This window comes from Equus przewalskii, chromosome 20 (genome assembly GCF_037783145.1).
Source record: "Equus przewalskii isolate Varuska chromosome 20, EquPr2, whole genome shotgun sequence".
Lineage (NCBI taxonomy): Eukaryota > Metazoa > Chordata > Mammalia > Perissodactyla > Equidae > Equus > Equus przewalskii.
This window is the reverse complement of record NC_091850.1, coordinates 6,262,751-6,270,626: the sequence shown is the minus strand read 5'-3', so window position 1 is coordinate 6,270,626 and position 7,876 is coordinate 6,262,751. Positions and strand designations below refer to the sequence as shown.

General features: G+C 37.9%; 1 long non-coding RNA gene across 1 annotated transcript in view; it reads left to right on the top strand.

The window, feature by feature from the left end:
- Positions 1-275: 275 nt before the first annotated feature.
- Positions 276-7,876, top strand: part of LOC139077799 (uncharacterized) — a 67,610-nt gene continuing 60,009 nt past the window's right edge. The window contains exon 1 of the long non-coding RNA XR_011530313.1: positions 276-521. This is a non-coding gene — a long non-coding RNA (uncharacterized lncRNA). The remainder of the gene's footprint in view (positions 522-7,876) is intronic.

The following is a 7,876-nucleotide window of genomic DNA, read 5'->3' as shown; positions in this document are numbered from 1 at the left end:
AATGTGCCCCAAGATTGGATAGCCTGCTATCCTCATTTTGATGGTAATGGAAACTGAACCAAGGGCAGTGATTAAATGCTATTTAAAAACCTCAGTGCCTGAAATTTGTCTCCTGACTTCCAAATTAACACTTGGTATTGAAATGACAACCAAGAGCCTCACTTTTTTAAAGAGAAAGAAAAATGCATGATTATGAGCATAGGAAAATTTTCTCTTAAACCAAAAAAAAAAAAAAAAAAACCAAAAGAAATGAAAAAAAGTTTGGCCCATGTGGAAAGAATGCACAGCAACATGGCGCTGGGAACCACATGATTCTAAAAGGACAAGGTCTCAGAATACAAATGATAAGCTGTGTTTACACAGTTTCCCAGGAGCTCAAAGTGCTTGGTAGACTAGTTTTTCTGTATTGTGAATAATTCTTACACTGAACTCATTATTATTGACTCTATCTTGCTGCCATGGAGACTAAAACACAAAAAGAAGTGGCTGGTTTGTGGTAACGAAGACAACAGGACACACAGGTAAGTGGCTGAATAACTTCCCCAATCTCTCCTCAGATAGATGCCAGCCCATAATTAGATGAGCCCAATGCTTCCTCATGGCTCCACTTGGCATCACAGAACACCTTTTCAATATGATCTGAGAAAACACCTTGCCAACATAGGCTTGAGATTATTCAGACGTATCGTTTTAGGTATTAAGATATTGTTTTAAGACATTTTGTTTTAAGAGCACGTGTGAAACTATACACTCAAGCAGATTGGCTATCCCTTAGAATAACAGTGCTCAGGCATGGAAATAATGAAAGTCGAATGGGAAAGGAGAACCAGGTTAATTCACATATTTGCTTTGCTCCGCACTGCTAGTGTGTAAAGTACAGGATGTTGTGTAAAGTAACCACCTGTAGGACGACAGAAAAATAATCTTGGAACAGTTGGTGTCAGTATAAAAACTGTTTCCTGATTTTGTGGATTAGTTTTCAGGTTTAAATTGAGCCCTAGAGTATAAACCTTATTTTCTTCTTTTAGTTTTTAGTATCCGGGGACAAAAGAGTTTACTGTATAGGGCTAAAACAATCAGTATGGTAGAGTACCTGAAAATAACTTTTAAATAAGTTGCATGTTTTACCATGTGTGTAATAAATTGCTTGGATTTGTTTACTATTCTATAACTAATCTTATAAGAAATTCCCACTACCATGCATTTATTTATTCAGCCTCTGTTTATTGAGTACCTATCATATGCCAACGCAGTGCTTGGAGTCTAGAGAAACAATGGCGATATTGCTCAAAATGGATAACCTCTTTCCATTTATTAACTAAAAGTATTATATGTTAGCTTTGTTTGTATGCAATTAATTATTGCTTTACCTTATAACTATTAGGCAAATAGTCTAGTTAGAAGGATTGGCTTAACTGCTCTGAAGAATTAAAGCCAAAGTAATTGTTTGGTGAACTAAAAATGTGAACAACATTTGTCCAAATTCTTTTGGTCTAAGGAGTAGACGTTTCTATTTTTACAAAATATCTTTCTTTAGCTATGTGTTTTAATAATCCTGATCTTTAATATTAGACTCAATTATCTTGCTAAGTGCAGCTTCTTTGCATAATTTTATTGCTATTTTATAAGCCATAAGATTTTTATTTTGCTAGAGAAAAGGATAAAAATGAGGATGACTGATGACTCCTGTTTATTTTAAAAAGAATTAAATGTCATATTTGCTTCTGTCTTCAGCTTTAATTTTTCATAGTAGTGTCATGGGGGAAATTTGTGCAGCAATAATTCCATATTATATTATAAAAATTATTTTTCTTTAAGCGTACATAGAATATTTGCTTCGTCAGAACAACTTTCTGTACTTCATTCAACTAAGTTTAGATAATAATTCAATTAAGAAATGGAGAAACTCAGGCATAGAGAAGTATTAAATGATGTTCTCAAGCTAGTACATTCAATTTGCGACTCAGATGTGACCAGAACAGGTGATGATTTTTTCACCAAGTCACATAACCATTTGATATGTGAAATACAGAATATTCACAGTGCTGAAATGTTCTCTCAATTATATACTAATTCACAAGATGTGTAAGGTCTTTGCAAGTCATACTACAAGAAGACGCTACTTCCAATAGACCATAAATATTTGTGTGCATTTGTAAGTAGTCGTAAAATATTACTTGCTGTGATTACATTGGAAAGAATGGAGAACATTCTTTTAGCACTATCCTGAATGTCTATTTGCAGATTTATTGCCTAGAACATATTTACCTTTTCATTGCTAAGCCTATTGATGTCATTAAAATAGCAGATCTAAGGATATCTAGGTGATATCATTGGATGTCACCCTTGGGTTAGTCAGCAAGTTTAATTGGGTAAAGGTTATGTTTGACACATGTGACATTCACTGCCTTTTTCTGATAGCAGCTGTCAAGTATTCAGGGAGAAATGCTGGCCGATCACCCCACATACATGGATTAATAATGATATGGGTAACTATTTACATTATTGTTTTCAAAGGACTTTAACAGATATCTCATAAACTGGGTGGATATGTAAGGCTAATTAGGGAGGAAATGGACACCAGGAACCCATACAGAGCTTAACTACTTGACTTGAGCAGATTCAAGTGGCTTTTTGATGTCAGCCTTGACAGTTTTCCCTATTGGAGGCAGCTGGAAGACTAGGAAATTTCCTTCATAAGCCTGTCTTCTCTTTTTTGAGCTTATCTCAGTCCTTTCACTTTTTCAGGGTTCAGTTCAAGCCTAACCTTCTCTAAATAAACATCATTTTTTCTAGTGCATTCATCTCTCTCATTTCTGGTCTCCTAAAGTATTTATAGTCAGTATCTCATTATTTGTATACTTGAATGTATACTGCCATTATTATATAATGATTATAAAGTCACCATCTACATGGTAGGCTCCAGAGGGATGTCAAGGCACGTGTACACAGTCTGTAAAATTCCTTTCTTTGAAGGGAGCATATCCTTACATACTCATCTTCAGATCCTGTTTCCTTGCACCCACTGCCCTCATACACCACAGTTGCTCCAGTGTCTCTCAATGACCCTCCCATTACACATCCACACATAGAAATATTCATCTAGGATAAGTATGTGTCTGGTCATGACAGAGTAACTAGTAATGGATTTTCCCTTCCACAGTAAACAAGTAGGAACCTGCAAAAAACTGCAAGCAACTGATTTCAAACATCAGACAGAGGCGGACAGGACTGTGTCCCATGGGAGAAGAGAACCAACAAGGCGAGGCCTATGAGTGACCTAGTTTTCTGCCTGTATGTGTCCCATGGACCCCAGCACAGAGAGCAGGAACTCAAGTTGAGCATTGATGGTTTCACTGATTGAGGTGCCAGAGATCAGAGTTCGTGGAAATGGAGGCAGCTAGAAGTTGTGGGACAGAGTACCAAAACAGAGGTAGCTTATCAGACAAAGAGTTCTAGAACTCCACATGAGGGAGTGTCTCTTGAGTTTTTGAATGAAAATTAAGCTGTATATGTACAGGGTGAAACTCCAGGGGGACAAAGAATGACCAAGGAGCTGTAAACCAAACAATTCCAGGAGGTCATACTGGGCTGGGAGCATTCTGGTTTTAACCAGCCAGAATGGAGGACTCAGTGGACACAGGCATTCAGGAGAGATGCCTAGAATGTCAGACTTCAGACTTCAGACGTATCAGACCTGCCCTAACAAAGCCTAGAAACAAACATTAAAAGGATCAAGTTGATCCTTTCGATTTAACTGCCTGACAAATCAAAAAGCAGCATTCTTTAAAGGAAGACAGCATGATTTAAATACTCAACAACACAGCATTCATAATGCAGCATCCGATTTAAAATTACTAGAGATTAAAAGAAGCAAAACGTGTAACCAATAACCAAGAGAAAATTCAGCCATGATAAATAGACCCAGAAATGACACAGATGATGGAACTAGCAGACAAAGACTTTACAAGAGCCTTTAAAATATTAAATTTATTTAAATATTTAAATTAAATTATTTAAATTAAATATTATAAATTATACAATTATAAATTAAATATTTGTTTAAATAAATAAATAAATAAATAAATAAATATTTGTTTAAATAAATAAATTAATTAATTAAAGTCTCTGAAATATTCCATAACTTAAAGTAAAACATAAACCTAATGAGGAGAGGACTGAAAGATACATAAAAAAGAGAATCATGTGGAACTTCTAGAGCTGAAAAAATAAATATATGAATTGAAAAATTCACAGGTTGGCCTTAGCATGTTAGACATTGAAGGAAAAAAGACTGGTGAACTCGAAGGCACAATAATAGGTACCATCCTGAATGAAACACCTGTATCAGAATATAGAAATAACTCTTATAATTCAATAATAAGAAGTTTAGCACACCAAGTAGAAATGAGCAAATATTTGAACAGTTATTTTACAAAGGATGATCTACAAATGGCCATTTAGACATGAAAAGATAAAATATAAATTAAAACCACATTGAGATACCATTGTATGTCATTAGAATGGCTAAAACAAACAAACTGACAGTGACAAGCTTGTCTGAGAATGTGGAGTAACTGAAATTCTCATTCACTGCTGCTGGTACTTTGGCAGAAGAAAAGTAAGGAAATCACTGCTTGGTTGTAGCTTAAAGCCCAGATGGTTGTTGGGCGATTGGTCATCCTTAGGTTTCAACGTCCCAACCTTGAGGTGTTTACAGGCTTAGGTTTTGGTTTGCTTATGAAGGCAGCCAGGGCATTAGAGACCCCTCAGTCTAATGGCCTCCTTGTTTAATTTAACAAGTCCAAGCACATACACGGTTAAGCAGGAGCTTCTTGATTGCGAGGAGTGGGCCAGACACAAGGTAGACCTGGCTGGACTCATCTGTAGTTGTGAGAGGAAAGCAGAATGCCAGGAAACTCACATGCCATCATCATCATCATGTCATAGTTGTAATGCTGTTATTGATTACCCAGTTTATGAATGAGATGCAGCTTCTCTTTCAAGGACTATCCAGTCTTATCAAGAAGGAAAATCATACGGAAAGAGGCATCATAACAGAAGCACAGAGTGTTACGTGAGTTCATGGGTATTTCTGACAGAGCTTCGTTATGCTCAATGTCACTGTTTTTCCCTATGTTTTAAATAAGAGGGCAAGGGAAACCTCTTAAATATCTGCTGTCTTAATGTAAGCACTTAACCTAATGTTAAGAGTACAGATAGTGCTCCAACGACTTGGATGATTCCATGATCAGTTTGTTAGTTAGTATTAGGCTTGGCAGCATCCCCTGAACAGAGAACTCCAATAACTGTGGCATTAAAAAGACGCAGGTTTCCTGTTCTCCCTCCTGTAAGAGGTAGGAAGTGCAAGGCGGGCAAATCAGGGCCCCCGCAGTTCTCAGGGAGCCAGGTTCCTCTTCTTTCTGCTTCATCAACCTTGGCACCTCTCATTCATTTTCAGAATGGTCCAAAATGACTACTAGCGTGCTGCTGGCCTCCCATTTGTATCCAGTGAGAAAGAAGTGATTTATAGTGGTGGAGAGGGCTGAAAATGAGCCCCTTCCTGGGGCATCAGCTCCCTTTAAAGAGATTCCCCAGAAGCCCCACCCAATTACCTCCACTTAAGTCTCACTAGTCACTACTAACTGTAGAAAGACTGGGAAATATCCTCTTTTAGGCGGGTGTATTGCATCCCTGAATAAAATCAGATTCTGTAAGTAAGGACGAGGGGAGAAATGCAAACTAGGTGGTCAAAGAGCCATCCTTGCCATGATCCATTTTTCAGTCATCTCAGGCTTATGAAGCCTAATGTGGTTGTTGCCAACTGGGTGATTATGTTTTCCCTTTTTTCTAATTTGTGTGTGGGAAATTGTTAATTCATCCATTAGGCACAGAAAATCCTTGACTTCCAAAACTGACCATATCAAAGAAGGACCCTATTTCAATAAGGCTGCCAAATAATTGTTTCCCAAGAATTTGTCTTATAAAGTTCTTATGAATTTGATAATCCTTTGGTCAGGTTTTTGGTTATACCAACAGATTCCCTTTCCGTGACAAGGTATTCAGAGTGGCAAATGCTGGAGTTCTTGAGGTTCCATGTGTACTTCTCTTGTGTAGTGTTGAGATATTTTTCTTGGCACATTGGAGAAATAGTTTTCGTGAAGTACGAAGAAACGTGGAGACAGAGGTGCTTCCCTAATAAAGAGATGGCATGTGTCATATTATGGGCAATAAACAGGTAAACTGATTACGAATCAGCCTTCAGGATCTTTATGCCAAATGATGTGTTGAAGGAGAAAGTTAGGGGTGCTTTGAAGTACCTGAAAGAAGTGTCTATGAGTCAGACGAGCCAGACTGGTCCTCTTTCCAAAACTTAGAATGGGCTAATTCTCCTACAAAACAGAAATAGGCAAATGCTGTTTATTTTCTTTTCGAAGTACTAGTTTCACTGGTGCCCAATGGCTAGAGATAATAATTAATATTATCTGCCAAGGTCCCAGCAAAACTGAGGAAATTGAATTATTACTTTATTTATCTCTCAAATAGGATGATAGGATATTTTTCTAAATCCTTTTGATCTGCAGCAGGAGAGATGTTGTTCCATTTGAAAGCACTGCTATTATCAACGATGATAGAAAGGACAGTAAATGGCACCCAGCCATCAGCTCTGTGGCAGGTGCTATGCTAAATGAGGTTTAAGTATAGTTTCTACCCTGTGATCCAGATCAATTTTGCGGCCATTATTCTGTTTCATTTAGTTTCAGGACTAAATGGCCAATTGTGTAGTTAGGTTCTTGCCAGTGCATTTGTCAGTAGCAGTAGCATCCACTTTTGTGATGAGTCATAAGTACAAAATTGAACAGGAAGAGGAAAAATAAATGAATCACAAAGCCAGTTAGAGGCCCTTCAAAGTCCAGCCCGAGTGCTAGTAAATGCTAAAGGGGAACATATTTACTCTAGTAGGGATAGATTAAATGGATTAAATTGGTCGATAATTGGGAAAGGTATGTGGGAAAATTGAATGAGTGCAATGGGTAAATAGCATAATACAAATGGGCAAGTTTCTGATGTCCAAATTGGGTACAGCCAAGGCCAACACTGACGTCAGCCAGATGAAGAGGCTGCAGTTTGCTTGGGTCGGAACGTTTCTGCATGCCCCACACATCTGGTTGGAAGCATCTTTAACTTAATGAGGCCTTTCAGAGGGAATGCTTTAATTAGGTAGAGAAATTGGGTAGAGAGCAAGATAATGGGTCTATGAGAGAGCTTGGAGACCATAGACTCATCTGTTCACTCCAGATGAAAGGTACAGAAGAAGGTGGGGTCTGTGGACACAGCCTTAGCACCATGGCATGCTATCTGTGATTAGCATCTTCACTGTCATAACTGGTAGAATTGTCTTACTGCTTTTGTTCACAGAGGTTTGTTCTTGCATTCATTCATTCAACAATTATTTAATAATTGCCTTCTACATACAAAATGCTGAAAAATAAATCAGCTTTTTACAAAAATTATAATCACTATCTGAAGGGTCAAGACATTTATATTTGGAAAGATAAAATATAAAGGGCATTCATTATGTAGGCCCTTCAAGAAAATTGGGGTAAAATGGCAGGTAGGTCATTGGAGTACTAGTTATTTGAGTCTTTTTCCTAGGAAGTTTTAGAATGTCCTTTAAAGAATGAATTGTCGGGGCCGGCCTGGTGGCGCAGTGCTTAAGTGCACACATTCCACTTTGGTGGCCCGGGATTTGCCAGTTTGGATCCCGGGTGCAGACATGGCACTGCTTGGAAAGCCATGCTGTGGCAGGCGTCCCACATATAAAATAGAGGAAGATGGGCACAGATGTTAGCTCAAGGCCAGTCTTCCTCAGCAA